Genomic DNA, 23,813 nt, shown 5'->3' on the forward strand with positions numbered 1-23,813 from the left:
CCCCCACCACGTTTGGTGGGTCCTCAAACAAGTTCCCAGAATAAATTACACATAACGGTAGCGGGATTTTTTATTTTATTTTTTTCTGAGGAGGAGGAGGAAGGAATAAATGACACCAAATTCTGTAATGGAAAGAAAAAAAAAAAGTGTATCGGAAACTGCTGCTGAGTGACTCATGCTGCTGGACAAATGGAACCTCACTCATCACTCCATCTTCATCCTCCTTCTCTGGTGAGAGAAAAAGTCTTGGAAAAATATCAGCACACTCCCCCCCTGCTCTGCTTCTTCTCCCGTGGCATCTGTACACAGGGAAGCAGTCCAAGCCACAGCGATGGCTTCATGTGCTTCTTGGGGCAGGCGTTTTTTGTTGTTGTTGTTGTTGTTTGTTTTAATAGCCAACTAGGAAAAGCCTCCGAGGTGACCTTGGAAAAATGTATGCACCAAAGGAAAAATATCGGGGAGGGGGGAGTGTTGGAGTCCTTGTGTGCTTTATGTTTGGAGGCTTTTTTTCTTTTTTCCTAATAGTGTTTTTTCCAAATTTCCACTGAAATAAATTTGCAAGTTATTATTATTTTTTTTTTTACGAGTGGGAAGAGAGGGGAGGATGTGCCGTGCGAAAGGCAGAAAGAGCTGGGCACAGTTCCGACTTAAATAAATGCTGCGTCATAAAAGTATAAAGGATAGTGCAGGGGGAAGGGTGGGATGCACAAAATTGCTCTGTTTCTCCTCTCTTCAGGAGAGTAATTAGCATTTTTATGAAGCATATAAACTGTATACAAATCAAATATGTTTTTATTACTATAAAATGGGGGAGGGGGCCTTTTTTTTTTCCCCCTGCCTTCCCAAAACATCTTCTGCAAATGCTTGGCACTGCTTGCCAGAAAGCCACTTAAAATGCATTTTTTTGACTGCCAGCTCCATCCAGCCTTGCTGTGGCCATGTAGAGCTGTTAGCCAGCACAGCCCCTGCCCAGCGAATGCCTTTTCAGTTGTAGGGCAGCTGGGTTTGAGTGGGTAGATACAATGGCTGTGCTCCACCTCACTGAAAAGCTTGCTCAATGAGATGCCATGTCTTGTTTGTTGTACAACAGTTACCAACAGGTAACTTCTTTACAGTTCTCTCCAACCCCAGCTTTTGGGTTGACTTGAGTTAGATTGAGCACTGACTGAAAACGGCCATGGAGAGGTGCAATACTATGTTCTGTCATGCCTTCTGTGATTTCTCCACAGATGAGGCAGTGGCCACCCCATGTAGCCTCTTTCAGTACTCCTACTTCCCTCCATCCAGCACCATATGCTCTCTCCAGCCCAGCTTTGCTCATCACCAGCCCAGGCTTGCACATCATGGTGTCTGCAGAGCTGGAGGAGCCCCCAGGAGGCTGGAGAGGAGCGGTGACACCTTGGGGTAGCCACAAGCTATCTGAGGACATGGGACAAGGGCACTGTTCTTTGCCCAAGTGACTCCCTGCAGAGACAAGCACACAAACCCTGCCCCCTCGATGAGATATATCCTCTCTTTTTGTTGGCACCTCAGAGCTCCTTCCCCATCTGCAGCCTTTCCCTGGACTTTCAACCTCCATCCCCATCCCGCGCCATGCATGGGTGAGGCAACAGCCAGCCCCACTCTGCACCCCAATGCCTACAGGCAGACCCCCTAGCAGCCCCAGCTGCCTTCCCAGGCTGATCCTGTGAGCAATTGCCGGTCAAAAAATGACTTTCAGCTGGACTGTGTTAAGCATGGGTGGTGCTGCCCTGAGAGATGGCTGCAGGGAGTGGTGGCTCTATTTAAGGCAGTATCTGCCAGCCCCCTCTGGGCTATTGGTGGTGGGGGTAGCTGTGTTGGGGGTGATGTCCTCCATCCTGAGGTCTCCAGGAGTGGTGTGCCTGTGCTGGTGGCCCTGGAGAAACCTTCCTGACTGTAAGTGCAAGGGCTCCTCTGCCTTCCCTCCCCCACCTCTTTCCTTTCCCTCATTCCACAGGAAAGCAATCATAGTATCAAGTGTTTCCTAATAACTTTTTAGGTCGATGACTAATTTTTTAGCCATGCTGAATGAGGGGTGTAATAGTTTGACATTAAGGCCTGCTGTGAAGTAGGTGCCTGAATGAAAAAGGCACCAGTGAATTTGCAGCAGGGAGGCTTTTGAAATATCCCAGTTTCAGCAAAACCTCCATTGAGCATTTGTGTGCCTTAGAGGCAGAAACCAATCCATTGCTAGGTAGGAACCCATAAGAAAATGAGCTTTGCTGGAGTTAATGTTTGTGGCCTTGCCTTGTGAGAAGGGAGGGAGGCCTAAGCGGTTGCCTTTCAAAGCCCTCCTCCTACCCTGGGGGAAGGTATTGGGTTTCAATTTGGGCTTTGCAGGCAGGCCCCAACTGAACTGGAGGCCTTGTGAGAAACACACAGAAGTCAGATGTGTTTTTGGATCCCCAGATTCCTGTTCTTTGTAAGGAGTTAGCTGAGTGCTGAACTACTAGGCCCCATTATGGGATCCAGGCTGCTTTGTGTGGTACGAGAAGGCCCCTGCTGCTACCCTGGGCTTTTGGCCCCAACTGGGCACCATGAGCTCCTGAAGGCCTGTGCTGGGCCTCTCCTGCTGCAGTCCCCCGTGAAAATGTAGGATGGTGAGAGGAGTGAGCAAGAACAGGATGAAATCAGTTTTCTGTACAAATCAGCTGATGCGCTGTATAAAATGCAGGTCTAGGTTTTGAACCTAGAATTTTCTTTAATAACAAACCAGGGTCAATGAATGTAAAGCCTCATGCAGAGCCTTTTACTGTGTTAGTCATAGCTTGAATCCTTTATGTTCCCTCTTCTAATGGCAAGTATTATCCAGCAAGCCTTGTTATAGTGTGGTCTTTGGAGGGTGTGGAAGTTGGTAATGATGGTGTCTGAATGCTGTTCCAGAGATCGCTGCTACAATTCACAGCAGATAATAAGAGCCACAGCCAGACAGATAATAGAACTGACTGAGACCCAGTTATTGCTAAGAGACTGTCTGAATATTTGTACATAGCTTGAGCCACCCCACCCTCCTTCATCACATTTCCTGGGAAAAGGGGGGAGGGGGGAAACAGGGCTAAAACAAAACAGAAGCCTAGGGCAGAACAGGGAGGAAAGGAGAGATTTGCAGACTCTGATGCATTTATAGTGTTTTTTTTATGGCCCTTGTCATAACTGAGCCAGAACAGTGTAGATTGCTAAGGTATTTACTGCCTGCCTGTACAAGTGGAGGTGTGGGAAGACCATGGGGAGCAAGCAGTGGACTGGGATGGGAGCTGACCCCAGCCTGTCTGAAGCCTAGGGTGCCGTCTAATCACAAAGCCCTCTTCTGTCACAGGTAAACGAGCAGTATGGTGGGAGGTTTCCCTGATGTCAGGCAGAGCCTGAAGTCAGGGTTATCAGCAGCAATCAGGACAGGAAGGCTTGGCCGAATTCAGAGCAGCATAGTTCATTGTCACTTGCAATTTTCTTAGTTTTCACATGTTTGTTAGCATGCTTAGGCCTTCCAGAAGTTGACTGGAGAGGTAATTTGTGTGCCAAAATGTACATCTGTCATTCAAGTTACTTGGGGTTTTTGGTATTTGACTGACACCCTCTCCCCCTTCCCTGTCTGGGAAGTACTGGCAGTTCTTAAGGAGCAGAAAAAGTTGGTTTTCTGCTTTCTAGAGATCTAGAGATCTGCTTTCTAGAGAATGTGGTGCTTGTGCATGTGGAAGGTAAAGAACTTCTAGTTTCTATTCCTGATGGCTGCACCATGTTTCAAGAAGGCCTGTGGCTGTCTTAGCCCCTTTCTTATGCCTGGTGCTGATACTGTTCAATGTCAGCTGTTTCTATGATGCTTTTGGTGAGGAACGAAGTACAGGAAAGGGCACACCTACAAACGTCCTACTGATGATGCCACCTCTTCCTACTTTATTGAGATGGTGGAGAAGTTATGCTGTAATGCTTCTATTCTTGTTTCCAGCCCTGAGGAAAGACCCTGATTTAGTAGGTTGACGAGAGCAGCTTTGTGATTTGACTAATCACTAGTGCCAATGCAGCAAACCTGGCCTCACTAATGGAGGAGCTGACACCCTGATGGAAGTGGACAGTGGGCTGCCAGAGAGCTCCGTATCAGCCTGCTGAGTAATAACTGGCCATCCTCTTGGACTGGCTTGGCTCCCTGACCCCTTTTGTCAGCCCAAGTTTGGTAAAAGCCTGTAAGTAAATTCAGCATTGGCCCCTCCTTACTCTTTGCTTTGAAATGCTTTGCTCATAGTGTTGTGTACATGTCTGTAAGCCCATGATCTGATGTTCTCATGGCTCTCGGATGTTAGAGCTGCTCAGCTGGTGTGGAGGTCTTGCCAAGTCTGTCTGCTGTGGCCTTTCATTTTTATGATCTGCCTCTTGTTGCCTTCATCCCTGAGGTGCTCAGGCCTTTTCTTTGCTGAACAAACAGTTCATTATTAGGGTTTCTTGTTTTGTTTCTTGGAGGTCACTGAGTTTTCTTTAGTAGTGGTCTGAGTTAGACTTGTGTTGATGAGAGAGAGTCAACTCTGCTTTGATATGCAAACATGTATAGGTGCAGGTCTGTCCCCACCATGTGTCTGCATGGTGTGCTGTCAACTAGTGATTGCAAGCATGCAGATGAAGGGCTTTTTCAGCTGGTTGGAAGAGATCTTGTCTTGGAGAGCCTTTCCTCTTGTGAGACTGCCCCTGGGAGGTTACTTGGAATTAGGCTTTTGATAGCATCAAATCCTGGTTTTGAAGCATTTCACAAAGCTTTTATGGAAGGAGGAGGGGTGGGATTTCTATTCTACACTGTGAACATAACGCCAGAATTTTGGGCCTCCTTGCATGGTCTTAGACCTTTTAGATGAAAGAACTACAGGGTAGGTGTTAAGAAAACTGGACTTGCTCCCATATTAAGAAGTATGTTCATCAGAAAAGACACAAGTAAATACCAGGCTACATTTGAACTTTTCTAAGATATTCTGTTACTTTAATTGAAATCTGCAGTTTAGGTAGTGGATGTTCCTTGACTTCATGGTCCCCTTACTGAATTTTTTCTCATGCAGTTAGGCTCACCTATCAGAAGTCCTTCATAGTTCTCAGCTCTTAATTTTAGGTTGAACAGGTATTTATGTGAAGGGAAAAGGAATGTCTGGAATTGTTTCCAAAACCAATGGCTATATGGTTTAAATATCACTTTGGTGAGAAGAATTTCAGTCCTAGAGGAATGAGTTCTAGGAACTCCAGCATTGATGCTATGCATGACAAAGTATTACTAAGATGTTTTTCAAAGGCTATACTCAGGCTCTCTGGAGATTAGCTGTTTCCTTTCCATATTTCGGAATCACAGTGATCTGACTCTGCCATATTAGGAGCTGCTCAGTGGTCACTCTTTCCCAGTAATTTCACATAGACACTGTGATGCCTTGTGCTCCCAAATCACTAGGGCATTTTGAAAGTTTTACTGTTAGGCACTTAAATCTAGGCTCAGGAGGAGGCAAAAAGCATTTTTCTTTAAGGCTTGGTGACTGGGGAGGATTGATGCCACCTAACTAATCCTCCAATGGATGGATGGTGTTCAGACCGTGCTTTCCTAGTGACCAGGAGGACCTGAGCTCTCAATGCAGCTGTGGCTATGGTTAAGCTGTAGACCACAGGCAGGTTTTTGTGTCTTGCTTCCTTCGCTGAGGAATGGGTGAATTGGTTCTTGGGCACACAGTTCCTACGTGCCTGGGGCTGTCAGAACAGGCATGTCCTACCTATTCCTGTGGTCACTTTTTTTCAGATTGAGTTCTTCAGAAAGAAGGGAGAAGGGTGTTGGGGGCTAAGCAAAGGGCATTGTCATGTATGGTTTTTCAGTTCAGCACTGAAGTAGCATGAAACAACTGTAAGCATTAATGCAGCTAAGGTTTCCTGGCAAAATTCAGTCTTTTTTTAAGACTGATAGTCATACTTAAATCCTTCATGTGCAAGATCTCTTCTTCAACCATACCTTGCCTCTGCTCTCCCTATACAATGAATGTACGCTGCTCCGACAGCGAAGTGAGAACGCATTAGCATCACCATAACAAATAGAAAAGTAGGACAAAATACTGGTTGAAATCCAAGACCCAAGCATGAACTTGCCTGCAGAGATGCTCCAAAATGCTGTGTAAAATATGGCTGGCTGGAGAGTTGGACATGACCACCCAGGAACTCCCTTTGTGTATTGTGCCCTGAGTTCCTAACTACAAAGCTTTTCACTTGTATTGTCTACCAAATGCATGTGTAGTTTGAAACTGAAATATCTGAAAATCATCTCCTGATTTTATTGGCCTGAAAGAAGGGTCTGTTCATTTTGTTCTAGATCTGACAAATGTCTCAAGTGTGAAGAATAAGCAGGAAGTTTATAAGGCATATATGATGAATTCCAAACATCGCTGTTTTGCTTTTCCTCCATCAATATAATAGCTATAAACTAGTACTACTTGGACTAGTTTGACAAATTAATTTGAATTTGTACTTTCAGAAGCCACAATGATGCATGGAGTCAGTGTCTGAAGAATCAGGGCCTATTAACACTCTTCCACTCTGGTCTTACAGGTTTATTGGACAGTTACACAACACTTGAAGGTCTTTCATCTTTTTCTGCCTGTCCATTTACATCAAGCCCAAGAGAGCAGACAAAGCTGTCACTATCCAGCAAGCTGTGCGAGGGAAGCCAGGATGCAATGACTTTTGAGTAAACAGCGAGAAAACCAGTCTATAATCAAAGCCTGCCTGAATGGTCCTATGGAACACTTACATATCAATACTCTGAGGTCACGTAGCTTGTCTGTGCAATGTGGTATGACCCACTGAACTGCTTATCGTCTGCTTCAGGTTTGCCCCTCACTGTCTGTAGCTTTTTGCCCTGACTGCTCTGGGCACCAACGGCCTTGCTGCTTGAGTCCTGCCGACCATCTCTTTGCCCTGGGAGAGCCATTTGTGTTGCCAGTGGCCAGGAAATGATGGGGATACCAAGAAATTAAATAGAACTAGAAGACAACCTGTCTTCTTGCCAATGTAGAGTGGCAATGTGTGAGCAATAGTGCTGTACATATTGTGCAAAACAGGATGAGGGTTTTCCTGGCAGGCTTTTCCTCATAGCTCCCTTCAAAAACACTACCTTTCTACTGGGAACAGACAGCTAATGTCTACCTTGCAGTCTCATCAAGCTTTTTTTGCAGCTGTACTAGAACTTGCTGCTTAAAGACTTATTACAAGCTGGTACCTTGTATGTGGTGATACTTAAAGACATTTTAATTCCCGAACTCAGACAACCATTTAGCTTTACTCTTGGAAGCTGTCTAGTTCTGGAGGAGGACTTGGCCTTTCTGCTGCTCACTTCCACAATACTGACTCAGCCTTAGGTTTAGTCCAAGTCTGTGTCTTGTGATGAGTAGGAAGAGGGATCTGGCTAGCAGAAATTGTAGCAAGGTAGTCCTAGATGACCTTAGAAAGGATGCAGCCGTGATTGCCAGAACTTGTAGCACAGTCAAGCTGTAATACCCACCCTACAAGGCCAAATAACTTTACTGCATCCTGATCTCAGCCTCTGTTTCTAACCTGGGCTAGGTGACTTGGCTTGCTGGAGTACTGGAGATAACGCAAAGGTCTTGGGATGAATCTTATTGATTACTGTATACAGCTCTGAGTAATAGAGGTATTGGCAGTATCCATACAGCTCAAAAAGGAAAGATCCCAGCCCTTTGTCTAAAAATACAATCGATTGTCCAGTTCCTACAGCCAGGAAAAGCTTTCATGGTCCTGGGCAGGTCTAGAGGTTATTTAATCTGTCTTCCCCTGCTGTTAGGGTAAGGCAGGTTTAACACACTATTGTTCTGATCTGTTTGACACTTGACTTCCTGTGACTCCCCCAAAGAGTGAATTTCATGTTTGGTTGCCAACTGAAAAAACTGCAGTGAGGGTCTCTTGTTACAAGCTTTGAGATTGATCAGCTACTAGCTATAAGAAAGGCACTGGCCAAGGAAAAAATCAGAAGTCTGCTAGCCAGGAAATATCCCTGTATAGGAAAGGAACTTTTCAAATTGTTTTAGATCCTCAGATGGTATTAATGGGCCTGGTTCCACATTTTGGGAGAAAGGTATGCTTGAAAATAAACTCAGCTGTAAAGGACAAGAAAGAATTTAGTCGTGGTAGCTTAGATTCTCCTCTTATGAACAATGTGAAACATCAGGAGAATGGGAAGCTCTCCCAGGGGTAATCCCATCCAAGATTTAGCTGCCTCTGAATTAACCAAGTCCCCAAGCAGTCTGATACCACAGGATGCAGATGTTTTAGTTCTGGCAAGTAGCATGAAACTACAGGCCAAGATTATGCTAAAATTTTCTTTCTTTTAATACAAGTTGCTTTAAAAAAAAAAAGGCAAGATTAATGCTCACCCAGACTATAAGCCTTGTTTAGAAATGTGAATGGGTGTATGTTCTCCTGCTGGCTTGGTAATTTGGTAGATGTTAACACAATGTAAATAGAGTACAAATACAGTTTGGCGTGGTGTTTACAAGGACATATGGGAACTATCATTTTTATGCAACCTAGTACTGGATTTAGTGCTTCTGAAGGGCTTCTGCTTTGATTGTGTGTGAGCTAGACTATAGTGTGAATGAATTACGAGGGGGAGCAAAACGTGCATGCCTTGTAAACATGGCGAAACCGAAAGATCCAGATAGATGGATAAATGCTGTTCTAAGCAAATAGAAAAGAGCAAATCTAAGGTCAGATGGTAAAAGCTTAGAAATGGAGGGCTGTTTTTCATCCTGCTTACAAAGAGATTTGAGAACACTTCTCTGTCATGCCATAGAGAGACCCGTTGCTGACACTGCTTGCTGGTCTAGACCTGTTCTGGCCCAGAAGAGAGGTGGGCTTCCAGCCACAGATGCTACAATGAGCCTGTGTTAGCTGCTAGTGATTTGCTTGTGCAGCAGAAATGTTGGACATCTGCTGTCAGCCAGAGCAAAAACCTAGGAATGCAAGTATGAAATGCACTGCCTGAATCAAAAGCTGCCACAGCCCTAATTTACTGCATGTGGGATATTTAGACCAGCAGGGGCTTCCTGACCTTTGTTAATATAGCATGTTGCAAAGCATCTCTCCGTATCCCATGACAAAAGATGAGTGTATGTATGCGAGGCAGAATGCCAGTGAAGGCTTCCCAGCGTTGCTGTGGGAGGGTGTTTGCCAAGAGAGAATGGCTAGATGATACCGAGGATGTACCAGGTCCTAAACTGCAGGAGGAACAAGGACTAACAAGTTATTTACATAATGGTTGCTGAAATCTGACTTGGAGGAGATTCCGTTCTGTTCCCAAAGCTGGTAATTGGTCTGGCTTTGGGTGAGAAAAACAAACCAACTGAGGCTGTGGGAGGCTTCTCAGCACTGGGAGGAGTCCTAGCATGCCCCCCATGTGCTCATCTATGCCAAAGGTTGTTCGCTACTCCTTCTGTACAAGGTGAAACACTTTGGGTGCTCAAGCTCATGGGTCAGGAGGAGGAGAAACCTATTCTCGTGGCTCATGCTACAGCTGGAGCAATTCAGAGAAAAGTCCATTATTCAGTCTTATGCCTGCAAGGGACAAGAGACCATCATTAGGAAGGGTGACAACACAGGGTTTTCATTAGGCAAAAGGAAGGTTTCATGCAAAGCCAAGTTACTTTCATTGCTATGGAGGCTTCATGGCATTCTACTTCTTGGGTGTGGGCTCAGTCCCCCCATTGAGATTTGTTTATTCCAGAGCTCAGTAGGTTTCTGGGAAGTGCTGTAATAGCTGGGAGGAGATCCCATGGAGAGGGTGGATTCTCTCGGACACATGCTGTTTAACAATGCCACTGTCTGCAGAAGAACAGAAAATAAACAATGCAAAATCCCTGCCGTAAACCATGCAGTGTGCACAAACACTGAAACATGAATAGCCTCTCAGAAGGCAGCTAGTGCCAAGCAGCTTTACTGCTAATGTTTATTGTGGCGGAGGAGCTAGAACCAGCTCTTCAAATGAGACCAATATTGCCAATTCATAATGGGTTAATGGTCTCTGCAACTGAAACTGAAGTATAATGGTTCTTGGTGAAATGGGGGAAACATCTGTAGAAAGCGAGTTTGGAAGCAGTAAAAACTGCAATGAATTAATTTGATTTTTATTCGGATGTCTCAGGCAGGGAGAGCTAAAGGCCCTATTTGAATAGCTGTTGCAATTGCATGTAATAAAAGCTGAAGGATTGTCTCCAAGGACAGATCATCTAAGCACCAGGCAAAAGAAACAGGTGAAAGCAGTCAGATGGGTGGGAGCAGAGCATAGCTGGAAGGGCTCTGAGTGACTGAGCGCCCCACTGAGCTGTGAGGTCTGGTGTGAGTACATCAAGTGGTGGTGGGGATGTTCCATCTGTGTTTTTGAGGGGGGCTGGGGTTCTTTGGACTAGCTCTGCTTTGGAGGACCAGTCCTTAGCTGCTCTGGCATGGATCTCCCACTCTGGATTCATCTGCAAGGAATCCAGGTTGCATCCTCCAAGATCACCCTGGGGCGTGAACCGAAGTGCAGTAAGTCCCTGCTCACTGCATAGCTGCGCCACTGACTGCCTAGGTGGGAGTGACTCTCATTTACCCTGTACTCATCAGTCCCATCCACTTGCAAGGTCACTTCATGCTGAGAGGAGAATACTGCTGTTTTGGTTTGTTTTTTTTTTTTTCTGAATGAATTGTAAACATGGGTTTTCTCCAGAGGAGCCAGGTCATTCTAAAATAAGATAAACACCACCAATGCTAATTGCAATGGAAAACAGCAGCTTCTGCTGGGCTGCTGTGTGCTGTCCCTGAGCAGGGATCCAGCAGAGCAGCTGGGTTCCAGGAAAGCTCCAAAAGATATGAAAGATGCTCAGAATGGACCAACGTCTTCTGGACTTGGAAGCAGATTCCAAATATGGTTATTTTTGTTCAGGGGAATTAAAGAGCTGGTGGCAGCTGAAGAAAAAAGTGAGGCTGTGAGCTCTGGGGCCTGTCTTCTTTTCACTAATATATCCTGTAACGCAGTTCAGTATCAGTGATGGCTCTTTCCTCTAACTCTTCCTAACATGGGGAACCCACTGAAGCGCATATGAAGAAGTGGATGGTATGTGATAGGGGGCTGCAGTCAGCAGCTGGCTCTCCAGTGGGGCACATTCCCAGCTGCAGCAGCTCCTGCTCCAGCCCTGTGGGCCAGTGCAGCTGAGCACAGCTTGGGGTAGGTGGTGGGTGGAACTGGATGGGGCTTTGATGTTGTGTTGTAGTTAGGTGACAGGTTGGTTGTTCAGCACCTCTTGCTCCAGGTACTGACATATTCAGCACAGAATAACCACTAAGGGAACCCTCGGAGGTGAGCGAATGAAGATGCTTTTCCCTGAACAGCAGTAACAGCCTAACCCTTCTGCATCGGTGGGTAGTAAGTACAGTGACAGTGATTTCCAGCAGGTCCAAGTTCTGAACTTGGCTGTAAGAAGCTCTCAAAGCATAGTGCTACATCTTTGAGCTCTTCTGCTCCTCCCTAGCAGCAGGTGCTGTAGTGATTAGAGCTCTGAGAGTGAAGATGTAAAAGCCTGCAGCTGCTGCAGGTGACTGGAGCTATTCCTTATGTCAGGCATTTACAACCTGGTGCAGGGTTACAATTCTACCAGTGAGTGCAGTGAGCATTATCCCAAGGCCCACGAATGCGATCCAATTGCTTCCAAAGCTTGTGCCCTTCTTGCCAAGCAGTGTCTGTATTGGCTCCATTGCAAACCGAGTCCTGAAGTGAAAATAGAAAAAAGTCATGAGGACCCTTGTGGACCTGACTTGCAAGCACGGGAATCCATTCTGTTTGTCCTGCAAGCTCTCCAGCAATGAAGAAAGCAAATGCCAGCTTGGAAGCAGTGTGATCCCTCTCTTCTGTCTTGCCAGAGGGCAGACTGATGCTGCTGCCTTGCTCCAGTTGTGCTCTGAGCTTGCTACCAAGGACAACCATTCATGTATTTGAGGAAAGCCTTGGTAAGCCAGAGCAGTGTACCTTTGAAATCATGTTATATAAGCTTTTGATAGCTCAAGAACTAGAGATGTCTGGATGGATCGGAGGATCAAAAAGTCCTTGAAGTACATAGGGTTATTTGGCCTTACAGAACAGACCAAATTCTAGCTATTTTAGGAGTAGATGTCTCTACTTTATTCTTTTAGGTACCCCTTTGCTGAGCTATTAGGCATGCCTGGCAGTCTGGTGCACAGAATACCTTGCAGAACTAGGGAAATCTTATCTCCTTCTAAACACCAGGGAAGTGAGACAGGCTAAAATCCACATCCTCAAAGGAATGTAGATTTGTAATTTGCACTGAAAACTGGTGGAGATAGCAGCATTTCCCTAGGGTTAGGGTTAAGCTGATTGACTTTTCTGGTATATAAGCATGTAATTGATTATCCTGGAGGCTCTGAGGCTAGGCACTTTCCTTAGATCATGTCTGTAGGGGTGCATGGAAATGAGCCTGTGTCTCCTGAGCCACGCTCTGCTCTTGCTTGAGTCACTGCTGCTGCCCATGACAGCATTTCTTACCCTTGTCTCTGGATCAGTTGACTTAAGCTCTGTCTGGGGGAGCCAGGTGGGAAAGCAATCTGATTTTGGGGAAGCTATTGTAGGGCTGTCCTTTCAGACTCCAAACACAAGACCCTTCTCTCTCACTGTTGCTCCTGCCTTTTCAGCTGCACGGTTTGGTGAGCCTGGGCCAGCCCTGCCTCTCCTTGCCTAACTCCTCGCAAGCAGCCATGAATTTTTGAAAAGGGCCCTGGCTTGCTCTGCCAGCACTCCTCAGCTTCGCCTCGCTTTCCTCCCTGCAAGCCACGCTGAAGCAGCGCTTCGCTCTTCTCTGGGAGGGGGGGAAAAAGTAGGTCATGGTGTCACGTAAGGCAGCTGAGCGTTAATACAGAGCTGGGCGAGCGGAGGAAAAAAAAGCCATCGGATTGGAGATGAACGCCCAGCTGTGCGGGATAACCAGGGATGAAAGAATTCAGCGGGGAGCCCGGTGGAAGCGCAGGACCGCGGTGGCAGCAGGTGACAGCGCCCGGTGCCACCAGCCCGGCTGCTGCTGCCCGGGGACCTGGTAGGCGCCTACCGAGGCTGCCCTCTGCTGGCACAGGTGAGTCCTAGTCCTCCCCCAAATCTTGCCTTTTGCAAGCTGGGGTGGTGCTTTTTTAATAAAGAAAAAAAAAGGGAAAAAAAATCCCCTCAGCAGTTCAGCTCAAATAGGCAATGCAGAAAGCATGAGACACGCATGGAAAATCAGCTTTCAGCGGTCCAAAATCCTTAGTTGCAAATCTTTTTTTTCCCTGAATTTTACAGATTTATGAGTCCCTTGGTTTATTTCAGCTATTTTTTGCCAAATTAACATATGAAAAAGGAGTTTTTTTTATGTGCTCTTGACTCTCACCCAGCATTACTCACCAGGCCTGGAATAGATCTGTTTGAAAGATGGGCACAAGTCTTGCCTTATCTGAGGCAGCATTTCAAGATACCCTCGTGCTTAAGGAGAGGGATTCAGGTCTGGAGGTTTGGCTTCTCCATTTACTGACTTGGGATACCATTCACAGTTCCGGTGTGGATGGTGATCTTGGCTGCTTTCCTAATTAATGGTTTTAACCCACTTAAAAAAATAAACAACAACAACAACAAAAAAGATTTAAAAGGTAAGTGTTTCAAAGGAGTGCCTGCTGAGAGAGTTTGGGGTCCTAATCTTCTTTCAGTAATCTTGTAGGCACAGTAACTTTTTCATTTTTGTCAGTCTGTTTGCAGCATCGTCACTCAGAATGAATTCACTTTGAATTTACCCTTGGCCAATGCATGCTGCAAGTCTCCCAGTCCTTCAGAGCACATGTGGCACTGGGAAAAGAAGGCTCAAATTGTCAAGGCCAAAACCTAGGCTCCTCTTTCAGTCTGGAGTGCCTGATTAGCTCTGTAGTTCTGTTTGCAAGAACCCAAAGTTTTCTCTGGAGGGCTGGTATTTAAACCCTGCTCATAGCTCCCACCCTCTGACTCCAAGAGCTTCCTCCACAACTTGGAGCGGAGCAAACCTCTTGTGCCCAGGGGTTGGGAGCTGAACAAGATGAAATCCTCTATTTATTACCATGAAAGAGTGGAAAAAAAAGTGCTGGTAGAGCACAGTCAGGGAGCCTCCTGGCATTATTAACACTTGCTGCTGCCTGACCATGCAGAGGGAAACTAGTGCTAAAATCCTGTGTCTAAAACATCCTTGATGCCTGCACCCTTTCCTGTTTTTCAGCCTGCTTACTTTTCCAAATGCTTGGAAATGTTGGTGACTGGTGCAGGCAGCAGTCTATAATCTAACCAAGGTTTTTGCCTGCTGCTGGCTCTGTGGCACAGATTTTTAAAGTTAGTTTTAAAATAGGTCTGCCTAGAAAGAGCAGGATTCAGGAGGATGCCATCAGCTAATAGGCACAGGCCAGAGATCCACAGCCAGGCACTTTACAGGCAGGCCGTGTCTGGTGGTTGAGCTTGACCATGGCATGCAGCAAGTTCTCCCAACCAGAGTGAGAACCTCAACAGTGCCAACTGTCAATTATGCCTCCCCTGTTAAAAATAAATGTCCTATGTTTGAACTGGCTGACTTAAAATTCTAGCCTTACTCTGTGCTTGTAAAAGATCTTAGCTTCAAGGCTCTCTGAATGCTGTGCAGGCGTTAGCAAGCTTTGATGCCCCTTGAAGGCTGCCTGGTAAGCAGGACTAGTCTCATTCCAGTCATGGAGGGCACAAGAGGTGAAGGGACGAGGCTGCCCACCTCCATCCCCATGTGTGCGTTCTTGGCTTCTGCTGCCATGCTCAATGTACCTGCCAACTTTGTGCCTCCTCTCCCAGCGGCACTGCTTGTCCTTGAGTTACCGGTCTGATTTATTAGAGGAATCTGAACCAGCACACAGTGCTCACCTATGTAGGCAACTGTTGCTTCTCCCATCCGCTGTTTGTGAGCTTGAAAACAACTTGCTGAAATGCTGAGGTGTAAGATGAACTTCTTGAAACATAATGACTCAGTTGGAGTTGCCAAAACTTGGTATATTCTGCTTGCCAAATGCATGCTATTTTCGGCTCTCACTGTTTGGAAGCACCGCATGGTTTGTGTGGCTGCTCTATCTCATGAGACTGGGAGATGGAAATGGTGGTGTTTGGGATGAGTTGGGTTTGATGAGTGGGATGAAGAGAGCCTTTGGGAAGCAGCAGTAGATGAAATGATATCAAAGTACAGGTGATGTTCATGTTGCTTACCCAAAGGTCTCTAGGCTGCCCCTGATTATATTCAAGGTTATAAATCCTATCAGGTTACTGAATTGGGTTCAACCAAGACAGAAATGGCTTTAATGTTTCTTTTAGTACCTTACATTATTAATCAAAAACATGTTTTAAAGCTTGGCTGGTGTCACTTCTGATTCTAATCTTGTGTTCCTGGTGATCAGGAGGTGTTCTGGTATTCAGGATTTTGACTTTACAGGGGGCTGTTGTGCCAAATCTTTTTTTTTACTAACTTCTCTCCTTTTTTAAATGTTAGGAGTCGCAACAAATCCTACATCAGCGGTTGGATTGGATTCCAAATTTTGCAGTTGGTTCAATTTGTTACAATGGGTGTAACTAATTGCCTGGATCCAAGCACAATTAAATGAATCTAGATCATAATTCTAGGAGTTGCACCCAAAATATGAAGCTCATTTTCCTTTATCCTCTAGCTCCATTGAATAACAATAGTCAGTATTAGCCTTTCCTGTTGAAAATCTATTTTGACCCACCTCAAAGGCTGATGAAGCATATAAAGAAAAAACAAAGTGTGGGAACTGTGCATCTTTGCAAGCTTGCAGGACTGAAGTGGTGGATGAAGGTAGCTATGCATGCCCCTCGAAACTTGCAAACAACTTTATATTTTTTTTGCCTAATGACCTGGCTTTTATATTTTAACCCACATTGGATTGTTTTTATTACCTGTTTTGACTCTACCCGTTGTGAAGTGCATAACAGTAGTTCTGTGCATTTTTCTCTGGACAGCAGCTTAACCATTGCTTTGTGCTGAATAAGAGACACAGATAGCAAGTCTTGGGATGAATCCGGGGTCAATGCTTCTAATCCAGTGTGTGTAAAGTACAAAGACTTCTTGATACCTACTTTGAGTCTGGGTTTGTTGTTCTTTGTGCTGGGGCTGCTGGCAGAGGAGCCATCTTAGGATGAGCTAGAGCACAATGCTGCTGTCCCTTGAATATGGAAGAAAGCTTAACCTACATGTTCTGTGCTACGCAAATTTTCAGTTTGATGCTGAAACAGTGATTCTGAAACAGAATTAAAAGCTCTGTCCTGCTAAAATTAAAAACCTGAACTCAGGAGTAACTCTATAGTGAGACTGTTGAATGACTTAGTTGCTTTTTTGGGTCTAATTCATAAAATGGGCCCAGAGGAAATAGGAAAACATGCAATTCATAATAACCTCTCCAGAGAATAGCTTGTTTCTTTTCTCCTCCGGTGGTATTGTCAGGCTTCAGTGTACTTAAAAACAGACCTGGCACAAAGCGCAGATGTGTTGGTGAAACGATGGAGAGAGGTTCCCCCCGTTAAACAAAGGATGATGATGATGACTTCTAATGAAACCCCCTTAAATTGGGATTCTTTTCGATGTCTGTTGCTGTAGTATTGAAGAGCTTTGTTTGCCTACTTAGTCCAGATCTTCAAGAACAGAAGACAGTATCTGGATTTGCTATGTAACAGCAGGAGAATGAACAAATATTAGAATCATGAAGAACTACAAGTACTCATGTAGTGTCAGGAGAGTCAGCTATAATTCTTTTACTCTGTACAGTCCTGGGGAAACAGCTGGAGCATTGTGTACAATTTGCTGGTTATACTTTGGGGATGATGTGGACTATGGGGAGATGCCAAAGAACAGGGAGAACAATTGGAGATCTTGAAAGCACAACCTCAAAGCAATTCTCATGACTAAATGAGAATTAAAAAGCAACAGAAGCTTCAAAGTATATAGAAATACTCATGCACAGAAGGAGGAAAACACTGCTGTCCAGAATAATGGAAGTAGGATGGGAAATAATGTACTTCAAAACTTTCCGAAGTGTCCATTCTTGATCTATCTTGTCATAATTTTAGTGGTAAGGATGTTGATGCAGCACTTTGAAGCACCTGGGAATATCATGGAGTTCCTGATCACTACAGGTGGTAAAGACTCAGTTACCTGAACATGTTTAAAAATGACATACCTTGTGCTCAGCTACCAGCGGTGTCTGATATTCGATTAGAACATCATTTTCTAACTAATACTTCCCTCAAACTCTCTGAGGTGTGAAAAAGTAATATCTGCATCTTTGCAAACCTTAAGCCTTAGAATAGAGAAAATATTCTAAGGTAAACTACCTCCTCTATTGACTTCATCAGATTTTGGATTTGAGGGTGGCATAGAGACAGCAAACCAGGCTCAGGTGGCTGAGGAGTTGAGGTCTGAGACCTGAGCTGAGAGCTTGCTTTGAAATCATGCAAGATGAAGTTGATGCAAGTGTAATTCTCATGGTGTTTTTAGTTCACATTAACCCCAGAGGGAAATGTAAGCAGACTTTTCCTAACTCTGAAGCTTATTAGACCATGACATATTTATCCCTCTGGGAGATATTTAAAAGTGGATTGGACAAAGTGCTGGAAAATGTAAGGTCCTGTACGCTTTGGAGACAATAAGTTCCATACAGTTGGGGCATCGGAACTGGGTTTGGTTTCTTATTTTGTCGCTGGCTTGTTGTGTACGTGAGTTAACTTTATTTTGAGGTCTGCTGTTGGGAACCACTGGAATTGCTGAGATGCTCTGACCTGGGATTTGAAGCAGGGGGTAGGACCTAGTTCAACTCATGCTTTCTAGTTTCAGGCCAGGGTTTCAGAGATGCTGTGTGCATGCAGTTCAGCAAGTGACACTGAAGCAATTGGCTTAAGCACATAAGTGACTGTTTGGAAGTTAGTAGTTCAGGTCTATAACAAAACTGCGGGTCAGCAATTAGTCTCAGGTGCTCTGGCAAAGTGCTTATATCACAGCTGACTCCCTGCTGTTTTGCCTTTAGAAAGCAGTGTGGCATCTGTAACAGCTGGTTAGGGGGTTATTTCTGTCACGCAGTCACAGAAGAGGCAGCAGCGTAATGAGAATAGACCAACATGCAAGAAAAGGTACCAAAGCAGGTCTCAAATCCCTCTTTGCTCAGATGAGCTTTATTAGACTACGGTTTGGGTCTAATCAATATCTGTAGTCCTTTCATTCCTGTCTGTCCTCAGTTACAAATTGGTATAAAGGAAGGATAGGAGAAGCTTCAGGAGGTTTTCCAGCTCAGTGTGACACCGTACTGATATTAATATCTGAGTGTGCGTGACCTTGTTTGCTCAGTGTACACGGGGTAGATACCTTTCTTCTGGCTGTCCGATGTGTTACTTACTATTAATGAGAAGTAGCATTAAATTTCTCCCAGCTTGAAGCCTCACTGTGATGTTAACTTTCACACTGTAGGATATGTGGAGAACTTCAGCCAAGGCTTAGGATAAAATTGTGGAAGAAAATGCACCTGTAGCTTGGTACTAATGGTGTATAGCATCCCATAATGATTATAATAACAGCTCATGAGCAGAGTTCTCAATCTGAGTAGTGGGTAGAGGCGTCCTTCTCAGTGTTGTGGTTTGCTTCTTGTGGGACTTGTTAGGAGCCAAGTTAAGCCTGCTATTTCCAAAACTATCAGGTAGAAATTAATGAATTGACAGAGCAAATAACCCACTGCTTATTTCCTGAAACAAAGAGCACCTGTGACACGGAAGGGGTCACTGCCTGGCAAGAGGCTTGTGTAGACACTTAGAAAGTTGGGACTGGGAAGAGAACTAGGGACAAGTGGCCACACAGGGCCAAGGGTAAGTGTGGCTTGGGCTCAGACCTTTTTGTCAGGTGTTGGTGCCTCTTCAATGCCTCTTTCAGTCCTTTGATAATAAGCTCATGTGGGATCTGACCTTGAAGGAGGTTAATGCTTCCACGACTCAGTAAAGCCAAGTCACGCTTTTCAATCTTGGATGTTTCTTGTTGCTTGCAGGCTTGCTTCTGTTTGTGTTGTTCTTTGGGTGTGTTGCCTGCGAGGTGGGAATTGCATTAGGCTTTGGTTTGTTTGGTGAGAGAAGGAGGGTCCTGTTTGTCAGGTATTTTCGCTTCTCAGCTCCTCCAGCTTCTGCCAGCTTGGTCTCAGCCCTCAGGCTGAAGAGGCAGGTGTGAAGTGAGGTGAGCTATTTAAGAAAAAAAAAACACAACTCAAAACCACACACATGGAGCAGGCTTGCGAATGTGGGGGGGAGGATTTTTGTGAAGCCTGGGCGGTGTAGAGGGCACAGAGTATCTGGAGCTGTTTCTGCTACACAAGGTATGGCTGAGGCCTCGCAAGTACCCCTTGGCTGTGCTGGGGCAGGGTCTCTTCTGTGTGAGCCCTGTGGTCGTGCCTGGGGTGGCAGACTGCACTTCTCGTCTTCAGGGATTTGGTCTGCCTTGAACAGAACCGGTAATGTGGAAGCTGCTTAAGCGGCTGCCATACTCTTGCCTTTGCCAAGCTGCCAGGCTGGGTCTGCCTTGTTAAATGAGTGCTAAGGTCACCCTTGAAATAAATCTCACACTGCAACTGCAGCCTTGTGTTTGCAAGATAGTAATTCCTTGAAATACCAGAAAAAAACACCCATGGACACCAGGGCCTTCTGTGCTGGTGTTACGCAACATCTTTTTGGTGTTGTTTCTCATCTTGGAGGCTTTACTCCAGAGACACCAGGGCTGGGCTTGCATCAACCTTGTGTGTTTGAGGGGTTTTGAGAGGAGGGTCCTCTAAGTGCCTGTTTGTCCTTTGGTGAGTGGAAGTCACTTGACTGATGACTCAGTTTCTATGACTGTAGGATAGAGATGAGATGTCTTTCTAGAGAATGGGGGGGGGGGGGGGGTTGGTTTGGGAAAAGCTTTGAAAAATGTGAGGTGCTAAAAAAAACAATGGCATAAATGTTACGCAAACAAACTCTGGAAGATGAGGAAATACAGGTCAGGTGCTCACATTTTCTTGTGATGCCTTGGGATCGCTGTAGTGTGACTCAGAAACATTTGGGTGATGGAAGCTAAATTACAAAGTGAGGAAGTAGCTTTTACTTTCTAGCAGAATATGGATTCTCTGTAGCAAGGGCTCTTCTCTGCTCTTGTGTAATACTGACTCTTTCCTTTTCAAGGCTTTGCATTTGATGGCAGCCTTCAACAAAAGCTGAAGCAGAGGCACTTCTCTGAACAGAAATTCTGGGTGAGATTACAGAGGGCTGAGCAGAGTTAGTTCCAGTGACTCCCTTCACAATGTTTTTGCATGTAGCTGGGCTAAGTGGTGAATTCTCACGACAAAATAGCAAATACTTTGTAAGACTCTCTACAGAGCCATTCCCCAAGTTACCTCTCTATGCTAGGCTGCAGCTGCCCACTGATGCCAAACCATGAGTGGGGTTTAGTGGATGGGAGAAGGAGGTGAAGTGAAAGAAATGTTTGCTTGTGAGACCACTAGCATTCATGGAATGCTGCTGACAGATGGCTGCCAAGGTTATAAGGGTATTTATCACTTAAGGAGATAAATCATTGCTGTGTCCTCCCAAAATGATGTTGCATCTTTGAACTTCTTCCTGAATAAAGCTCTTCTTGTTTTCTGCTAGGCTCTGCATTGGCGATTGAAGGAACAGTGCCTGACTAATGACGCTGGACAGCAAGGAAATACAATTGTCCTGGAAGAGCTGGCAGGTACATTGGGGATGCTGTTCATTGTGTTTTGTATTTGCAAGAGGGAGCTTGTGTGAATCCAGACGTTGTGGATACTAGCATCTCCTGGCAAAAGGCTTATAAACGCTAGCAGTCGTCTTGATGCAAGGATTCATTCTGGTTGGCCTGCTGGGAGCACTGGCTGTGTCCAGAGTCATGCATGCTTAATGATTTCCCTTGTCAATATTTTTAGTGGGCTGCTTTCACAGGACCATTTCACCTACCATCACTTTCTATCCTTTCCATCTTCATAGCTGCTTCTCCCCGGTAGATGGGAGGGGATGCTGTTTGTAGCAATCAGTGCTGTTACATGCCCTGTATGCTTATTTTGGAAGAATAACAGCTCCCCCCCCACACTTGGTGGAGGAGACGGAGGTGCTGCCTTCCCCGATAGCCTCCTGCCTTGTCCCCAGGAAAAGGGCAGACTTTCCCTTCACCCAGCTCCCCTGTACAGCTGAGGAGAGAAGAAATAGAAATTGGAGCAAGGATTTGCAATGAATCAACATCCCTTGCTTCCCCACCCTAGCTAATCCTAGAGCTGCCTGTAGGCTGCTCTGTTGTAAATGCTGCTGGTAAAATCACACTCCTGCCACTTTTCTTCCATGCCCTGGCTTGCCCTCTCTGTTAGGGAAGCTGCCAGGAATCCTCTGCTACGTATGCAACTGCGGGGGTGATACAAGCACCGCTTTGTGTTCAACATGGCATTTAGGAGCTGTTTTCCCATTGCTGGTGATCAGAGCAACATCTGTCTCCTTGTTTACAAGGATGCAATTGTAAGATGATCAGAAAGGCTGGGTTTCTGTGGCTGCCACTTATAATAACTACTGAAATGCATTCCCGTATCAGCAGGAAGAATCTCATAATATATAGATAGACCCTCTAATCTGTTCTGCATTAGCAGATGATGGAGATGGTCCAAGCAGTGATAATGAAAGCTAGCCTGATAGAAGGCTGTTGAGATCCTTTTAGTTAAAGCTTGATGATTTGTCAGGCTGAATGCTGTCTTGTTCAGCTCTTATGCGCTGAGGTTTGACCTGGGAGGGGACTGCAGATCCCTGCACCCCTGGCTGGGCTTGTTGGCAGGCGTGCTTGGCTGGGCTGTTCCAGTGCTGCCTTCAATATAATGCAAGCCATAAAAGGTGGTATCTTCCATGCTAGTCCCCAGTGTTCTCCCCTGTACTGGGATGCCAGCTGTGAACTCTAGATTGAGCACAAGCCTGTTCAAACACATGCTTAAGCAAATGCATGTAGTTGAGTCATGCATGAGTACTGCGTATCTCAAGGGGGCAGTTGTGATTATGGGAGCACCTGGATTTGGTGCATTTCTGAGGCCACTTTCATGTCCTGTTACCTGCCTCTGTCTGGGCAGGATCCATGAGTTCTGTAGCTCTTTCTCATTGGCACATACTCTTTCCCAGTTGCTGTTCCCCGTGGGGAATTCTCTCCTGCTCTGATTGCCTGGTTTCTGTACTGCATTTCTCAGCTCCTCAGCTGTATGGTCTGTCCCTTGCACAGAGAAATAAGGGTTATGCTGGTGGATTTCCTGGGGAGCAGGGCCTGGATGAAGGGAAGATTTTTCAGGTCTCTTATGCTTTAATGTGCCCAGACAAAGTTCAATTGTGCAGCACCTGTGGAATGTCTGGGTCTGCTTTGCATGGCTGTTTCCATGGGCTTGGAGCTTTCTATGTGGCTTCCCCTCTTTTTTTTTGTCATTATGATCTGTACCCTTCCTGCTCTTTATTTTCATTTATTGCTTTTTTTTTTCTGTGTGAAGAGCTCCAAGCTATTTAAGAAGTCTATCCAAGACCTAGTGGAGAAAATGGAGTCTGGGATAGCATTTTTGCTGAAGATGTCCCCAGGATTGGAGCAGTCCATCTGTGGCTGTCCAGTTTTCACCTGAGGGAGCAAATGAGCTTGGCTGGATAACCCTCTGGTGACTACAGCACAAATGATTTGTAAAACAAAAGTCTTTCTCCCGCGAAAAGACGTCTGACCACTGTAATAATGGGGGGCAGCAAGCAGAGATGAGGTGCATTGCCCAGATGTTTTGTTACGTGCTCAAATATATGTATATATGGCTAGGGTTTTGATGGCAGAAAGCCTTATTTTCTTGTCAGTGGAGTAATTTATATGTCTGTGTCAGCTCTACATTTCCACTGACATGATACTTCCTGAAAAGTCTCCTGATCTTTTAACTCTTTGGCCTTACTTAAATTCTCTGATTTCTCAGCAAACTAAGATTAATGGAATGGCTTTAGACATTCAATGGGAGCTCATGCTGCAGTGACCTTACTGATTGCCACTGACGAGTGGCAAGAATAGCAATTTTGAGCTTTTCTACAGAAGCAGCTTTTCATCGCTGTTGGAGATGGATCTCCTCCTTTGGGTGAGGAGCGTGTTGGCATGCAGTAGGAGGTGCTCTGTAATTCAGCACTTTCGGAGGTTTTACTTGCAAATAGAGATTTGGAAAAACCTAAGAAATGAATCAGTTGACTGTGGATGGAGAAACATAATTGCTGACCTCCTTTAAATGTTTTCTTTTCAGTGCAAAGGCTGTACTGTAGCTTGAACTGTTATCTTTGTGGTCTGCTCTTGAGAAAAGGCTAAAGAGAAGGTGGGGTGTTTAGGCAATATGCTAGACTGGAGCTCAGGAGATGCTATAGGAGATCAGCTGGATTTTTGAGTAGGCTACGGATGACTCTGACACAGGCAAGCCATTAAACGTACCTGTGACCTTGTCTTTTGAATCTCAAGCTCTTTGGAACAGTCTACCCCTTGCTTAATGTCTGTAGAGTGTCTAGTGCAGTAGATGTGGTTTCTGGGCCAAACACTTGGACATTACTGGTCATGAAACAGCAAATAATGCTCACCTGTTTCAACTGTGTAATTAGTCTGGAAATCCATATCCTTTACCAAAACTTCCTTTACCCTGGTGCCATCAGCTGTGTGTTTGGGAGGACAATG

General features: G+C 45.3%; 1 long non-coding RNA gene across 2 annotated transcripts; it reads left to right on the forward strand.

Moving 5' to 3' along the window:
• Positions 1 to 238: 238 nt before the first annotated feature.
• Positions 239 to 23,178, forward strand: LOC308199591. Of its 2 annotated transcripts, XR_013954724.1 has the most exons (4): positions 239 to 1,917; positions 20,282 to 20,349; positions 20,747 to 20,831; positions 22,624 to 23,178. It is a non-coding gene; the product is annotated as an uncharacterized lncRNA (long non-coding RNA). The 2 variants fall into 2 exon arrangements; XR_013954725.1 differs by lacking the exon at positions 20,282 to 20,349.
• The last annotated feature ends 635 nt before the right edge of the window (positions 23,179 to 23,813 follow it).

The sequence above is a fragment of the Anser brachyrhynchus genome (genome assembly GCF_964034855.1).
Source record: "Anser brachyrhynchus genome assembly, chromosome: 9".
In the NCBI taxonomy this organism is placed as follows: Eukaryota; Metazoa; Chordata; class Aves; order Anseriformes; family Anatidae; genus Anser; species Anser brachyrhynchus.